Below are 15,386 nucleotides of genomic sequence, written 5' to 3'. Positions count from 1 at the left end.
CCCAGCCCCCAAACCCTGCCCTCTGTACCTTTCTCACCACCCGCTTCCCTTCTCCTGTCATCCCCCTACCACCCGGGAAAAAAAGAGATTGCCCCCTCCTTCCACTAGCCCACCCTCCCACCCAAAGAACAACTTCTTCTGCGCAGCTTGTTTTCTAGGCAGCAGCGCTATTGTGATGTCATCGGGGGGCATTGTGACAAGCCGCCAGTGTTCCGTCTCTTCATGTTGTGCACAGTTCAAACGGAAAATACATCAACAGGCAGACTACAGAAAAGCTTACTATCAAAGGTTAGAGGGGGGCTTTCTCAGAGGGCTTTTTACAGTTTTTCTATTCCCAATTAGCCGTTTAAGTGTACTTATTGAAAGTAGTAATTCTTTCATAGGCCGCCCTTTCTTAGTATTTGACGTTCCTTATATTGCGGTATGAGGCTTCGCAGTAGGTTGCAAACATTCATCACCCATGACTGTCCCCAATTGAGCTCAGAAGCTCAATGTCTATCATGACCTCTCTTTTAGAATGTCCAAGAGCAAGCAAACTATTCCTCCAGGAGAGGGCGCCAACAGACTACTAAAGAGATCATCATTACTCAAAGAAAACCCCAAAAACCAATGCATGATAGGAATAAACAGGTAACTTTCTTTGGAGTGGAAGCGGAGAGATCGCACCAGATGCCAATTCTAGATGTTATCACACCTGTGGTCACTGCAGCAGCAGGTGAATCCACTTTGTCCAAAAGGGATCTATTCCATTCAATTGCAAATGATCTAGATAAGACAGAGAACTGCAGCACGGGGACATAGCCGAGTTGGTCAGGTTGAGTGGTGATGAGTTTGCTATTTGGATGAATAAAGAAAGTCAAAAGTGTGAAAGATAAAAAACAAAAGGAGGAAGTGTGAAAAGTGAATGGGCCAAATTGAGGTGCATATGAAGACGTATGCTTTCTTCCAATTCATTAAATCGGGCTAATATGAATCAGGTGAATTGAGTTCTGCTTTTGGAAACTGGGTTAAGAAGGGGTGCACCGTTCCTGGAGGTACTGCAATACCAGGTCAATGCGTGGAGTGGACAGAGCAAGCTCTTTTTCCATCTCCCTGTTCTAAAAATCCATTTAATATATGGTCCCCAGATAGGGGACGTATCAGATATTAAACTGATAAGAACAGATACTACACTTGATCTTAGCCAAAAGGCCGAGAAGCGATAACCAGAATTGGTTTGGGCCTCGAGTGGCACCCTGGCCTATGCCGGACACATCTTAGGGAGAGAGAGCGAGAGGGAGACAAACCCACGCCTACACAAGACATTTTGTCACCCAAGCCAACCCTTGAAAAGGCTGCTTTGCAGAGCCAAAACAAGAAGAATGGTGCGTTTTGCAGCCGCCGCCCACTGCAATGAATCTGAATAACTCCTCCTTTAGGGCGCAAGCAACTCCCCTCCCCCTTGCAGTCTTTCCAATTCACGATACAAAAAGACGGACAGGACAGGTTGCCTGACTTTCCGTCACTGCCACCCTTTGCCATCCTTACCCGTAGAAAGCCCTTTCATCATCCCCAAACCCTAATCTTTTCCCTTTCCTTCCCAGCCCCCAAACCCTGCCCTCTGTACCTTTCTCACCACCCGCTTCCCTTCTCCTGTCATCCCCCTACCACCCGGGAAAAAAAGAGATTGCCCCCTCCTTCCACTAGCCCACCCTCCCACCCAAAGAACAACTTCTTCTGCGCAGCTTGTTTTCTAGGCAGCAGCGCTATTGTGATGTCATCGGGGGGCATTGTGACAAGCCGCCAGTGTTCCGTCTCTTCATGTTGTGCACAGTTCAAACGGAAAATACATCAACAGGCAGACTACAGAAAAGCTTACTATCAAAGGTTAGAGGGGGGCTTTCTCAGAGGGCTTTTTACAGTTTTTCTATTCCCAATTAGCCGTTTAAGTGTACTTATTGAAAGTAGTAATTCTTTCATAGGCCGCCCTTTCTTAGTATTTGACGTTCCTTATATTGCGGTATGAGGCTTCGCAGTAGGTTGCAAACATTCATCACCCATGACTGTCCCCAATTGAGCTCAGAAGCTCAATGTCTATCATGACCTCTCTTTTAGAATGTCCAAGAGCAAGCAAACTATTCCTCCAGGAGAGGGCGCCAACAGACTACTAAAGAGATCATCATTACTCAAAGAAAACCCCAAAAACCAATGCATGATAGGAATAAACAGGTAACTTTCTTTGGAGTGGAAGCGGAGAGATCGCACCAGATGCCAATTCTAGATGTTATCACACCTGTGGTCACTGCAGCAGCAGGTGAATCCACTTTGTCCAAAAGGGATCTATTCCATTCAATTGCAAATGATCTAGATAAGACAGAGAACTGCAGCACGGGGACATAGCCGAGTTGGTCAGGTTGAGTGGTGATGAGTTTGCTATTTGGATGAATAAAGAAAGTCAAAAGTGTGAAAGATAAAAAACAAAAGGAGGAAGTGTGAAAAGTGAATGGGCCAAATTGAGGTGCATATGAAGACGTATGCTTTCTTCCAATTCATTAAATCGGGCTAATATGAATCAGGTGAATTGAGTTCTGCTTTTGGAAACTGGGTTAAGAAGGGGTGCACCGTTCCTGGAGGTACTGCAATACCAGGTCAATGCGTGGAGTGGACAGAGCAAGCTCTTTTTCCATCTCCCTGTTCTAAAAATCCATTTAATATATGGTCCCCAGATAGGGGACGTATCAGATATTAAACTGATAAGAACAGATACTACACTTGATCTTAGCCAAAAGGCCGAGAAGCGATAACCAGAATTGGTTTGGGCCTCGAGTGGCACCCTGGCCTATGCCGGACACATCTTAGGGAGAGAGAGCGAGAGGGAGACAAACCCACGCCTACACAAGACATTTTGTCACCCAAGCCAACCCTTGAAAAGGCTGCTTTGCAGAGCCAAAACAAGAAGAATGGTGCGTTTTGCAGCCGCCGCCCACTGCAATGAATCTGAATAACTCCTCCTTTAGGGCGCAAGCAACTCCCCTCCCCCTTGCAGTCTTTCCAATTCACGATACAAAAAGACGGACAGGACAGGTTGCCTGACTTTCCGTCACTGCCACCCTTTGCCATCCTTACCCGTAGAAAGCCCTTTCATCATCCCCAAACCCTAATCTTTTCCCTTTCCTTCCCAGCCCCCAAACCCTGCCCTCTGTACCTTTCTCACCACCCGCTTCCCTTCTCCTGTCATCCCCCTACCACCCGGGAAAAAAAGAGATTGCCCCCTCCTTCCACTAGCCCACCCTCCCACCCAAAGAACAACTTCTTCTGCGCAGCTTGTTTTCTAGGCAGCAGCGCTATTGTGATGTCATCGGGGGGCATTGTGACAAGCCGCCAGTGTTCCGTCTCTTCATGTTGTGCACAGTTCAAACGGAAAATACATCAACAGGCAGACTACAGAAAAGCTTACTATCAAAGGTTAGAGGGGGGCTTTCTCAGAGGGCTTTTTACAGTTTTTCTATTCCCAATTAGCCGTTTAAGTGTACTTATTGAAAGTAGTAATTCTTTCATAGGCCGCCCTTTCTTAGTATTTGACGTTCCTTATATTGCGGTATGAGGCTTCGCAGTAGGTTGCAAACATTCATCACCCATGACTGTCCCCAATTGAGCTCAGAAGCTCAATGTCTATCATGACCTCTCTTTTAGAATGTCCAAGAGCAAGCAAACTATTCCTCCAGGAGAGGGCGCCAACAGACTACTAAAGAGATCATCATTACTCAAAGAAAACCCCAAAAACCAATGCATGATAGGAATAAACAGGTAACTTTCTTTGGAGTGGAAGCGGAGAGATCGCACCAGATGCCAATTCTAGATGTTATCACACCTGTGGTCACTGCAGCAGCAGGTGAATCCACTTTGTCCAAAAGGGATCTATTCCATTCAATTGCAAATGATCTAGATAAGACAGAGAACTGCAGCACGGGGACATAGCCGAGTTGGTCAGGTTGAGTGGTGATGAGTTTGCTATTTGGATGAATAAAGAAAGTCAAAAGTGTGAAAGATAAAAAACAAAAGGAGGAAGTGTGAAAAGTGAATGGGCCAAATTGAGGTGCATATGAAGACGTATGCTTTCTTCCAATTCATTAAATCGGGCTAATATGAATCAGGTGAATTGAGTTCTGCTTTTGGAAACTGGGTTAAGAAGGGGTGCACCGTTCCTGGAGGTACTGCAATACCAGGTCAATGCGTGGAGTGGACAGAGCAAGCTCTTTTTCCATCTCCCTGTTCTAAAAATCCATTTAATATATGGTCCCCAGATAGGGGACGTATCAGATATTAAACTGATAAGAACAGATACTACACTTGATCTTAGCCAAAAGGCCGAGAAGCGATAACCAGAATTGGTTTGGGCCTCGAGTGGCACCCTGGCCTATGCCGGACACATCTTAGGGAGAGAGAGCGAGAGGGAGACAAACCCACGCCTACACAAGACATTTTGTCACCCAAGCCAACCCTTGAAAAGGCTGCTTTGCAGAGCCAAAACAAGAAGAATGGTGCGTTTTGCAGCCGCCGCCCACTGCAATGAATCTGAATAACTCCTCCTTTAGGGCGCAAGCAACTCCCCTCCCCCTTGCAGTCTTTCCAATTCACGATACAAAAAGACGGACAGGACAGGTTGCCTGACTTTCCGTCACTGCCACCCTTTGCCATCCTTACCCGTAGAAAGCCCTTTCATCATCCCCAAACCCTAATCTTTTCCCTTTCCTTCCCAGCCCCCAAACCCTGCCCTCTGTACCTTTCTCACCACCCGCTTCCCTTCTCCTGTCATCCCCCTACCACCCGGGAAAAAAAGAGATTGCCCCCTCCTTCCACTAGCCCACCCTCCCACCCAAAGAACAACTTCTTCTGCGCAGCTTGTTTTCTAGGCAGCAGCGCTATTGTGATGTCATCGGGGGGCATTGTGACAAGCCGCCAGTGTTCCGTCTCTTCATGTTGTGCACAGTTCAAACGGAAAATACATCAACAGGCAGACTACAGAAAAGCTTACTATCAAAGGTTAGAGGGGGGCTTTCTCAGAGGGCTTTTTACAGTTTTTCTATTCCCAATTAGCCGTTTAAGTGTACTTATTGAAAGTAGTAATTCTTTCATAGGCCGCCCTTTCTTAGTATTTGACGTTCCTTATATTGCGGTATGAGGCTTCGCAGTAGGTTGCAAACATTCATCACCCATGACTGTCCCCAATTGAGCTCAGAAGCTCAATGTCTATCATGACCTCTCTTTTAGAATGTCCAAGAGCAAGCAAACTATTCCTCCAGGAGAGGGCGCCAACAGACTACTAAAGAGATCATCATTACTCAAAGAAAACCCCAAAAACCAATGCATGATAGGAATAAACAGGTAACTTTCTTTGGAGTGGAAGCGGAGAGATCGCACCAGATGCCAATTCTAGATGTTATCACACCTGTGGTCACTGCAGCAGCAGGTGAATCCACTTTGTCCAAAAGGGATCTATTCCATTCAATTGCAAATGATCTAGATAAGACAGAGAACTGCAGCACGGGGACATAGCCGAGTTGGTCAGGTTGAGTGGTGATGAGTTTGCTATTTGGATGAATAAAGAAAGTCAAAAGTGTGAAAGATAAAAAACAAAAGGAGGAAGTGTGAAAAGTGAATGGGCCAAATTGAGGTGCATATGAAGACGTATGCTTTCTTCCAATTCATTAAATCGGGCTAATATGAATCAGGTGAATTGAGTTCTGCTTTTGGAAACTGGGTTAAGAAGGGGTGCACCGTTCCTGGAGGTACTGCAATACCAGGTCAATGCGTGGAGTGGACAGAGCAAGCTCTTTTTCCATCTCCCTGTTCTAAAAATCCATTTAATATATGGTCCCCAGATAGGGGACGTATCAGATATTAAACTGATAAGAACAGATACTACACTTGATCTTAGCCAAAAGGCCGAGAAGCGATAACCAGAATTGGTTTGGGCCTCGAGTGGCACCCTGGCCTATGCCGGACACATCTTAGGGAGAGAGAGCGAGAGGGAGACAAACCCACGCCTACACAAGACATTTTGTCACCCAAGCCAACCCTTGAAAAGGCTGCTTTGCAGAGCCAAAACAAGAAGAATGGTGCGTTTTGCAGCCGCCGCCCACTGCAATGAATCTGAATAACTCCTCCTTTAGGGCGCAAGCAACTCCCCTCCCCCTTGCAGTCTTTCCAATTCACGATACAAAAAGACGGACAGGACAGGTTGCCTGACTTTCCGTCACTGCCACCCTTTGCCATCCTTACCCGTAGAAAGCCCTTTCATCATCCCCAAACCCTAATCTTTTCCCTTTCCTTCCCAGCCCCCAAACCCTGCCCTCTGTACCTTTCTCACCACCCGCTTCCCTTCTCCTGTCATCCCCCTACCACCCGGGAAAAAAAGAGATTGCCCCCTCCTTCCACTAGCCCACCCTCCCACCCAAAGAACAACTTCTTCTGCGCAGCTTGTTTTCTAGGCAGCAGCGCTATTGTGATGTCATCGGGGGGCATTGTGACAAGCCGCCAGTGTTCCGTCTCTTCATGTTGTGCACAGTTCAAACGGAAAATACATCAACAGGCAGACTACAGAAAAGCTTACTATCAAAGGTTAGAGGGGGGCTTTCTCAGAGGGCTTTTTACAGTTTTTCTATTCCCAATTAGCCGTTTAAGTGTACTTATTGAAAGTAGTAATTCTTTCATAGGCCGCCCTTTCTTAGTATTTGACGTTCCTTATATTGCGGTATGAGGCTTCGCAGTAGGTTGCAAACATTCATCACCCATGACTGTCCCCAATTGAGCTCAGAAGCTCAATGTCTATCATGACCTCTCTTTTAGAATGTCCAAGAGCAAGCAAACTATTCCTCCAGGAGAGGGCGCCAACAGACTACTAAAGAGATCATCATTACTCAAAGAAAACCCCAAAAACCAATGCATGATAGGAATAAACAGGTAACTTTCTTTGGAGTGGAAGCGGAGAGATCGCACCAGATGCCAATTCTAGATGTTATCACACCTGTGGTCACTGCAGCAGCAGGTGAATCCACTTTGTCCAAAAGGGATCTATTCCATTCAATTGCAAATGATCTAGATAAGACAGAGAACTGCAGCACGGGGACATAGCCGAGTTGGTCAGGTTGAGTGGTGATGAGTTTGCTATTTGGATGAATAAAGAAAGTCAAAAGTGTGAAAGATAAAAAACAAAAGGAGGAAGTGTGAAAAGTGAATGGGCCAAATTGAGGTGCATATGAAGACGTATGCTTTCTTCCAATTCATTAAATCGGGCTAATATGAATCAGGTGAATTGAGTTCTGCTTTTGGAAACTGGGTTAAGAAGGGGTGCACCGTTCCTGGAGGTACTGCAATACCAGGTCAATGCGTGGAGTGGACAGAGCAAGCTCTTTTTCCATCTCCCTGTTCTAAAAATCCATTTAATATATGGTCCCCAGATAGGGGACGTATCAGATATTAAACTGATAAGAACAGATACTACACTTGATCTTAGCCAAAAGGCCGAGAAGCGATAACCAGAATTGGTTTGGGCCTCGAGTGGCACCCTGGCCTATGCCGGACACATCTTAGGGAGAGAGAGCGAGAGGGAGACAAACCCACGCCTACACAAGACATTTTGTCACCCAAGCCAACCCTTGAAAAGGCTGCTTTGCAGAGCCAAAACAAGAAGAATGGTGCGTTTTGCAGCCGCCGCCCACTGCAATGAATCTGAATAACTCCTCCTTTAGGGCGCAAGCAACTCCCCTCCCCCTTGCAGTCTTTCCAATTCACGATACAAAAAGACGGACAGGACAGGTTGCCTGACTTTCCGTCACTGCCACCCTTTGCCATCCTTACCCGTAGAAAGCCCTTTCATCATCCCCAAACCCTAATCTTTTCCCTTTCCTTCCCAGCCCCCAAACCCTGCCCTCTGTACCTTTCTCACCACCCGCTTCCCTTCTCCTGTCATCCCCCTACCACCCGGGAAAAAAAGAGATTGCCCCCTCCTTCCACTAGCCCACCCTCCCACCCAAAGAACAACTTCTTCTGCGCAGCTTGTTTTCTAGGCAGCAGCGCTATTGTGATGTCATCGGGGGGCATTGTGACAAGCCGCCAGTGTTCCGTCTCTTCATGTTGTGCACAGTTCAAACGGAAAATACATCAACAGGCAGACTACAGAAAAGCTTACTATCAAAGGTTAGAGGGGGGCTTTCTCAGAGGGCTTTTTACAGTTTTTCTATTCCCAATTAGCCGTTTAAGTGTACTTATTGAAAGTAGTAATTCTTTCATAGGCCGCCCTTTCTTAGTATTTGACGTTCCTTATATTGCGGTATGAGGCTTCGCAGTAGGTTGCAAACATTCATCACCCATGACTGTCCCCAATTGAGCTCAGAAGCTCAATGTCTATCATGACCTCTCTTTTAGAATGTCCAAGAGCAAGCAAACTATTCCTCCAGGAGAGGGCGCCAACAGACTACTAAAGAGATCATCATTACTCAAAGAAAACCCCAAAAACCAATGCATGATAGGAATAAACAGGTAACTTTCTTTGGAGTGGAAGCGGAGAGATCGCACCAGATGCCAATTCTAGATGTTATCACACCTGTGGTCACTGCAGCAGCAGGTGAATCCACTTTGTCCAAAAGGGATCTATTCCATTCAATTGCAAATGATCTAGATAAGACAGAGAACTGCAGCACGGGGACATAGCCGAGTTGGTCAGGTTGAGTGGTGATGAGTTTGCTATTTGGATGAATAAAGAAAGTCAAAAGTATGAAAGATAAAAAACAAAAGGAGGAAGTGTGAAAAGTGAATGGGCCAAATTGAGGTGCATATGAAGACGTATGCTTTCTTCCAATTCATTAAATCGGGCTAATATGAATCAGGTGAATTGAGTTCTGCTTTTGGAAACTGGGTTAAGAAGGGGTGCACCGTTCCTGGAGGTACTGCAATACCAGGTCAATGCGTGGAGTGGACAGAGCAAGCTCTTTTTCCATCTCCCTGTTCTAAAAATCCATTTAATATATGGTCCCCAGATAGGGGACGTATCAGATATTAAACTGATAAGAACAGATACTACACTTGATCTTAGCCAAAAGGCCGAGAAGCGATAACCAGAATTGGTTTGGGCCTCGAGTGGCACCCTGGCCTATGCCGGACACATCTTAGGGAGAGAGAGCGAGAGGGAGACAAACCCACGCCTACACAAGACATTTTGTCACCCAAGCCAACCCTTGAAAAGGCTGCTTTGCAGAGCCAAAACAAGAAGAATGGTGCGTTTTGCAGCCGCCGCCCACTGCAATGAATCTGAATAACTCCTCCTTTAGGGCGCAAGCAACTCCCCTCCCCCTTGCAGTCTTTCCAATTCACGATACAAAAAGACGGACAGGACAGGTTGCCTGACTTTCCGTCACTGCCACCCTTTGCCATCCTTACCCGTAGAAAGCCCTTTCATCATCCCCAAACCCTAATCTTTTCCCTTTCCTTCCCAGCCCCCAAACCCTGCCCTCTGTACCTTTCTCACCACCCGCTTCCCTTCTCCTGTCATCCCCCTACCACCCGGGAAAAAAAGAGATTGCCCCCTCCTTCCACTAGCCCACCCTCCCACCCAAAGAACAACTTCTTCTGCGCAGCTTGTTTTCTAGGCAGCAGCGCTATTGTGATGTCATCGGGGGGCATTGTGACAAGCCGCCAGTGTTCCGTCTCTTCATGTTGTGCACAGTTCAAACGGAAAATACATCAACAGGCAGACTACAGAAAAGCTTACTATCAAAGGTTAGAGGGGGGCTTTCTCAGAGGGCTTTTTACAGTTTTTCTATTCCCAATTAGCCGTTTAAGTGTACTTATTGAAAGTAGTAATTCTTTCATAGGCCGCCCTTTCTTAGTATTTGACGTTCCTTATATTGCGGTATGAGGCTTCGCAGTAGGTTGCAAACATTCATCACCCATGACTGTCCCCAATTGAGCTCAGAAGCTCAATGTCTATCATGACCTCTCTTTTAGAATGTCCAAGAGCAAGCAAACTATTCCTCCAGGAGAGGGCGCCAACAGACTACTAAAGAGATCATCATTACTCAAAGAAAACCCCAAAAACCAATGCATGATAGGAATAAACAGGTAACTTTCTTTGGAGTGGAAGCGGAGAGATCGCACCAGATGCCAATTCTAGATGTTATCACACCTGTGGTCACTGCAGCAGCAGGTGAATCCACTTTGTCCAAAAGGGATCTATTCCATTCAATTGCAAATGATCTAGATAAGACAGAGAACTGCAGCACGGGGACATAGCCGAGTTGGTCAGGTTGAGTGGTGATGAGTTTGCTATTTGGATGAATAAAGAAAGTCAAAAGTGTGAAAGATAAAAAACAAAAGGAGGAAGTGTGAAAAGTGAATGGGCCAAATTGAGGTGCATATGAAGACGTATGCTTTCTTCCAATTCATTAAATCGGGCTAATATGAATCAGGTGAATTGAGTTCTGCTTTTGGAAACTGGGTTAAGAAGGGGTGCACCGTTCCTGGAGGTACTGCAATACCAGGTCAATGTGTGGAGTGGACAGAGCAAGCTCTTTTTCCATCTCCCTGTTCTAAAAATCCATTTAATATATGGTCCCCAGATAGGGGACGTATCAGATATTAAACTGATAAGAACAGATACTACACTTGATCTTAGCCAAAAGGCCGAGAAGCGATAACCAGAATTGGTTTGGGCCTCGAGTGGCACCCTGGCCTATGCCGGACACATCTTAGGGAGAGAGAGCGAGAGGGAGACAAACCCACGCCTACACAAGACATTTTGTCACCCAAGCCAACCCTTGAAAAGGCTGCTTTGCAGAGCCAAAACAAGAAGAATGGTGCGTTTTGCAGCCGCCGCCCACTGCAATGAATCTGAATAACTCCTCCTTTAGGGCGCAAGCAACTCCCCTCCCCCTTGCAGTCTTTCCAATTCACGATACAAAAAGACGGACAGGACAGGTTGCCTGACTTTCCGTCACTGCCACCCTTTGCCATCCTTACCCGTAGAAAGCCCTTTCATCATCCCCAAACCCTAATCTTTTCCCTTTCCTTCCCAGCCCCCAAACCCTGCCCTCTGTACCTTTCTCACCACCCGCTTCCCTTCTCCTGTCATCCCCCTACCACCCGGGAAAAAAAGAGATTGCCCCCTCCTTCCACTAGCCCACCCTCCCACCCAAAGAACAACTTCTTCTGCGCAGCTTGTTTTCTAGGCAGCAGCGCTATTGTGATGTCATCGGGGGGCATTGTGACAAGCCGCCAGTGTTCCGTCTCTTCATGTTGTGCACAGTTCAAACGGAAAATACATCAACAGGCAGACTACAGAAAAGCTTACTATCAAAGGTTAGAGGGGGGCTTTCTCAGAGGGCTTTTTACAGTTTTTCTATTCCCAATTAGCCGTTTAAGTGTACTTATTGAAAGTAGTAATTCTTTCATAGGCCGCCCTTTCTTAGTATTTGACGTTCCTTATATTGCGGTATGAGGCTTCGCAGTAGGTTGCAAACATTCATCACCCATGACTGTCCCCAATTGAGCTCAGAAGCTCAATGTCTATCATGACCTCTCTTTTAGAATGTCCAAGAGCAAGCAAACTATTCCTCCAGGAGAGGGCGCCAACAGACTACTAAAGAGATCATCATTACTCAAAGAAAACCCCAAAAACCAATGCATGATAGGAATAAACAGGTAACTTTCTTTGGAGTGGAAGCGGAGAGATCGCACCAGATGCCAATTCTAGATGTTATCACACCTGTGGTCACTGCAGCAGCAGGTGAATCCACTTTGTCCAAAAGGGATCTATTCCATTCAATTGCAAATGATCTAGATAAGACAGAGAACTGCAGCACGGGGACATAGCCGAGTTGGTCAGGTTGAGTGGTGATGAGTTTGCTATTTGGATGAATAAAGAAAGTCAAAAGTGTGAAAGATAAAAAACAAAAGGAGGAAGTGTGAAAAGTGAATGGGCCAAATTGAGGTGCATATGAAGACGTATGCTTTCTTCCAATTCATTAAATCGGGCTAATATGAATCAGGTGAATTGAGTTCTGCTTTTGGAAACTGGGTTAAGAAGGGGTGCACCGTTCCTGGAGGTACTGCAATACCAGGTCAATGCGTGGAGTGGACAGAGCAAGCTCTTTTTCCATCTCCCTGTTCTAAAAATCCATTTAATATATGGTCCCCAGATAGGGGACGTATCAGATATTAAACTGATAAGAACAGATACTACACTTGATCTTAGCCAAAAGGCCGAGAAGCGATAACCAGAATTGGTTTGGGCCTCGAGTGGCACCCTGGCCTATGCCGGACACATCTTAGGGAGAGAGAGCGAGAGGGAGACAAACCCACGCCTACACAAGACATTTTGTCACCCAAGCCAACCCTTGAAAAGGCTGCTTTGCAGAGCCAAAACAAGAAGAATGGTGCGTTTTGCAGCCGCCGCCCACTGCAATGAATCTGAATAACTCCTCCTTTAGGGCGCAAGCAACTCCCCTCCCCCTTGCAGTCTTTCCAATTCACGATACAAAAAGACGGACAGGACAGGTTGCCTGACTTTCCGTCACTGCCACCCTTTGCCATCCTTACCCGTAGAAAGCCCTTTCATCATCCCCAAACCCTAATCTTTTCCCTTTCCTTCCCAGCCCCCAAACCCTGCCCTCTGTACCTTTCTCACCACCCGCTTCCCTTCTCCTGTCATCCCCCTACCACCCGGGAAAAAAAGAGATTGCCCCCTCCTTCCACTAGCCCACCCTCCCACCCAAAGAACAACTTCTTCTGCGCAGCTTGTTTTCTAGGCAGCAGCGCTATTGTGATGTCATCGGGGGGCATTGTGACAAGCCGCCAGTGTTCCGTCTCTTCATGTTGTGCACAGTTCAAACGGAAAATACATCAACAGGCAGACTACAGAAAAGCTTACTATCAAAGGTTAGAGGGGGGCTTTCTCAGAGGGCTTTTTACAGTTTTTCTATTCCCAATTAGCCGTTTAAGTGTACTTATTGAAAGTAGTAATTCTTTCATAGGCCGCCCTTTCTTAGTATTTGACGTTCCTTATATTGCGGTATGAGGCTTCGCAGTAGGTTGCAAACATTCATCACCCATGACTGTCCCCAATTGAGCTCAGAAGCTCAATGTCTATCATGACCTCTCTTTTAGAATGTCCAAGAGCAAGCAAACTATTCCTCCAGGAGAGGGCGCCAACAGACTACTAAAGAGATCATCATTACTCAAAGAAAACCCCAAAAACCAATGCATGATAGGAATAAACAGGTAACTTTCTTTGGAGTGGAAGCGGAGAGATCGCACCAGATGCCAATTCTAGATGTTATCACACCTGTGGTCACTGCAGCAGCAGGTGAATCCACTTTGTCCAAAAGGGATCTATTCCATTCAATTGCAAATGATCTAGATAAGACAGAGAACTGCAGCACGGGGACATAGCCGAGTTGGTCAGGTTGAGTGGTGATGAGTTTGCTATTTGGATGAATAAAGAAAGTCAAAAGTGTGAAAGATAAAAAACAAAAGGAGGAAGTGTGAAAAGTGAATGGGCCAAATTGAGGTGCATATGAAGACGTATGCTTTCTTCCAATTCATTAAATCGGGCTAATATGAATCAGGTGAATTGAGTTCTGCTTTTGGAAACTGGGTTAAGAAGGGGTGCACCGTTCCTGGAGGTACTGCAATACCAGGTCAATGCGTGGAGTGGACAGAGCAAGCTCTTTTTCCATCTCCCTGTTCTAAAAATCCATTTAATATATGGTCCCCAGATAGGGGACGTATCAGATATTAAACTGATAAGAACAGATACTACACTTGATCTTAGCCAAAAGGCCGAGAAGCGATAACCAGAATTGGTTTGGGCCTCGAGTGGCACCCTGGCCTATGCCGGACACATCTTAGGGAGAGAGAGCGAGAGGGAGACAAACCCACGCCTACACAAGACATTTTGTCACCCAAGCCAACCCTTGAAAAGGCTGCTTTGCAGAGCCAAAACAAGAAGAATGGTGCGTTTTGCAGCCGCCGCCCACTGCAATGAATCTGAATAACTCCTCCTTTAGGGCGCAAGCAACTCCCCTCCCCCTTGCAGTCTTTCCAATTCACGATACAAAAAGACGGACAGGACAGGTTGCCTGACTTTCCGTCACTGCCACCCTTTGCCATCCTTACCCGTAGAAAGCCCTTTCATCATCCCCAAACCCTAATCTTTTCCCTTTCCTTCCCAGCCCCCAAACCCTGCCCTCTGTACCTTTCTCACCACCCGCTTCCCTTCTCCTGTCATCCCCCTACCACCCGGGAAAAAAAGAGATTGCCCCCTCCTTCCACTAGCCCACCCTCCCACCCAAAGAACAACTTCTTCTGCGCAGCTTGTTTTCTAGGCAGCAGCGCTATTGTGATGTCATCGGGGGGCATTGTGACAAGCCGCCAGTGTTCCGTCTCTTCATGTTGTGCACAGTTCAAACGGAAAATACATCAACAGGCAGACTACAGAAAAGCTTACTATCAAAGGTTAGAGGGGGGCTTTCTCAGAGGGCTTTTTACAGTTTTTCTATTCCCAATTAGCCGTTTAAGTGTACTTATTGAAAGTAGTAATTCTTTCATAGGCCGCCCTTTCTTAGTATTTGACGTTCCTTATATTGCGGTATGAGGCTTCGCAGTAGGTTGCAAACATTCATCACCCATGACTGTCCCCAATTGAGCTCAGAAGCTCAATGTCTATCATGACCTCTCTTTTAGAATGTCCAAGAGCAAGCAAACTATTCCTCCAGGAGAGGGCGCCAACAGACTACTAAAGAGATCATCATTACTCAAAGAAAACCCCAAAAACCAATGCATGATAGGAATAAACAGGTAACTTTCTTTGGAGTGGAAGCGGAGAGATCGCACCAGATGCCAATTCTAGATGTTATCACACCTGTGGTCACTGCAGCAGCAGGTGAATCCACTTTGTCCAAAAGGGATCTATTCCATTCAATTGCAAATGATCTAGATAAGACAGAGAACTGCAGCACGGGGACATAGCCGAGTTGGTCAGGTTGAGTGGTGATGAGTTTGCTATTTGGATGAATAAAGAAAGTCAAAAGTGTGAAAGATAAAAAACAAAAGGAGGAAGTGTGAAAAGTGAATGGGCCAAATTGAGGTGCATATGAAGACGTATGCTTTCTTCCAATTCATTAAATCGGGCTAATATGAATCAGGTGAATTGAGTTCTGCTTTTGGAAACTGGGTTAAGAAGGGGTGCACCGTTCCTGGAGGTACTGCAATACCAGGTCAATGCGTGGAGTGGACAGAGCAAGCTCTTTTTCCATCTCCCTGTTCTAAAAATCCATTTAATATATGGTCCCCAGATAGGGGACGTATCAGATATTAAACTGATAAGAACAGATACTACACTTGATCTTAGC

At 46.2% G+C, this 15,386-nt stretch overlaps 9 non-coding genes and 1 pseudogene across 9 annotated transcripts; all 10 read right to left on the bottom strand.

Annotated features, from left to right (window-relative positions):
• Positions 1 to 1,012: 1,012 nt before the first annotated feature.
• LOC142289121 (U2 spliceosomal RNA) lies at positions 1,013 to 1,203 on the bottom strand. The gene has a single exon (XR_012749658.1). It is a non-coding gene; the product is annotated as a U2 spliceosomal RNA (small nuclear RNA).
• Positions 1,204 to 2,590: 1,387 nt separating this feature from the next.
• Positions 2,591 to 2,781, bottom strand: LOC142289120 (U2 spliceosomal RNA). Its single transcript, XR_012749657.1, has one exon. It is a non-coding gene; the product is annotated as a U2 spliceosomal RNA (small nuclear RNA).
• Positions 2,782 to 4,168: 1,387 nt separating this feature from the next.
• LOC142289119 (U2 spliceosomal RNA) lies at positions 4,169 to 4,359 on the bottom strand. Its single transcript, XR_012749656.1, has one exon. It is a non-coding gene; the product is annotated as a U2 spliceosomal RNA (small nuclear RNA).
• A 1,387-nt stretch (positions 4,360 to 5,746) lies between these two features.
• Positions 5,747 to 5,937, bottom strand: LOC142289153 (U2 spliceosomal RNA). The gene has a single exon (XR_012749688.1). It is a non-coding gene; the product is annotated as a U2 spliceosomal RNA (small nuclear RNA).
• A 1,387-nt stretch (positions 5,938 to 7,324) lies between these two features.
• On the bottom strand, positions 7,325 to 7,515 carry LOC142289152 (U2 spliceosomal RNA). The gene has a single exon (XR_012749687.1). It is a non-coding gene; the product is annotated as a U2 spliceosomal RNA (small nuclear RNA).
• Positions 7,516 to 8,902: 1,387 nt separating this feature from the next.
• LOC142289140 (U2 spliceosomal RNA) lies at positions 8,903 to 9,093 on the bottom strand. The gene has a single exon (XR_012749677.1). It is a non-coding gene; the product is annotated as a U2 spliceosomal RNA (small nuclear RNA).
• Positions 9,094 to 10,480: 1,387 nt separating this feature from the next.
• Positions 10,481 to 10,671, bottom strand: LOC142289150 (U2 spliceosomal RNA). The gene has a single exon (XR_012749686.1). It is a non-coding gene; the product is annotated as a U2 spliceosomal RNA (small nuclear RNA).
• Positions 10,672 to 12,058: 1,387 nt separating this feature from the next.
• On the bottom strand, positions 12,059 to 12,249 carry LOC142289129 (U2 spliceosomal RNA). The gene has a single exon (XR_012749666.1). It is a non-coding gene; the product is annotated as a U2 spliceosomal RNA (small nuclear RNA).
• Positions 12,250 to 13,636: 1,387 nt separating this feature from the next.
• Positions 13,637 to 13,827, bottom strand: LOC142289118 (U2 spliceosomal RNA). The gene has a single exon (XR_012749655.1). It is a non-coding gene; the product is annotated as a U2 spliceosomal RNA (small nuclear RNA).
• A 1,387-nt stretch (positions 13,828 to 15,214) lies between these two features.
• LOC142289151 (U2 spliceosomal RNA) lies at positions 15,215 to 15,386 on the bottom strand (annotated as a pseudogene; the record flags this gene model as incomplete).

The sequence above is a fragment of the Anomaloglossus baeobatrachus genome, unplaced genomic scaffold (assembly GCF_048569485.1).
Source record: "Anomaloglossus baeobatrachus isolate aAnoBae1 unplaced genomic scaffold, aAnoBae1.hap1 Scaffold_902, whole genome shotgun sequence".
Taxonomy (NCBI): Eukaryota; Metazoa; Chordata; class Amphibia; order Anura; family Aromobatidae; genus Anomaloglossus; species Anomaloglossus baeobatrachus.
This window is presented reverse-complemented; position numbering and strand designations above follow the sequence as displayed.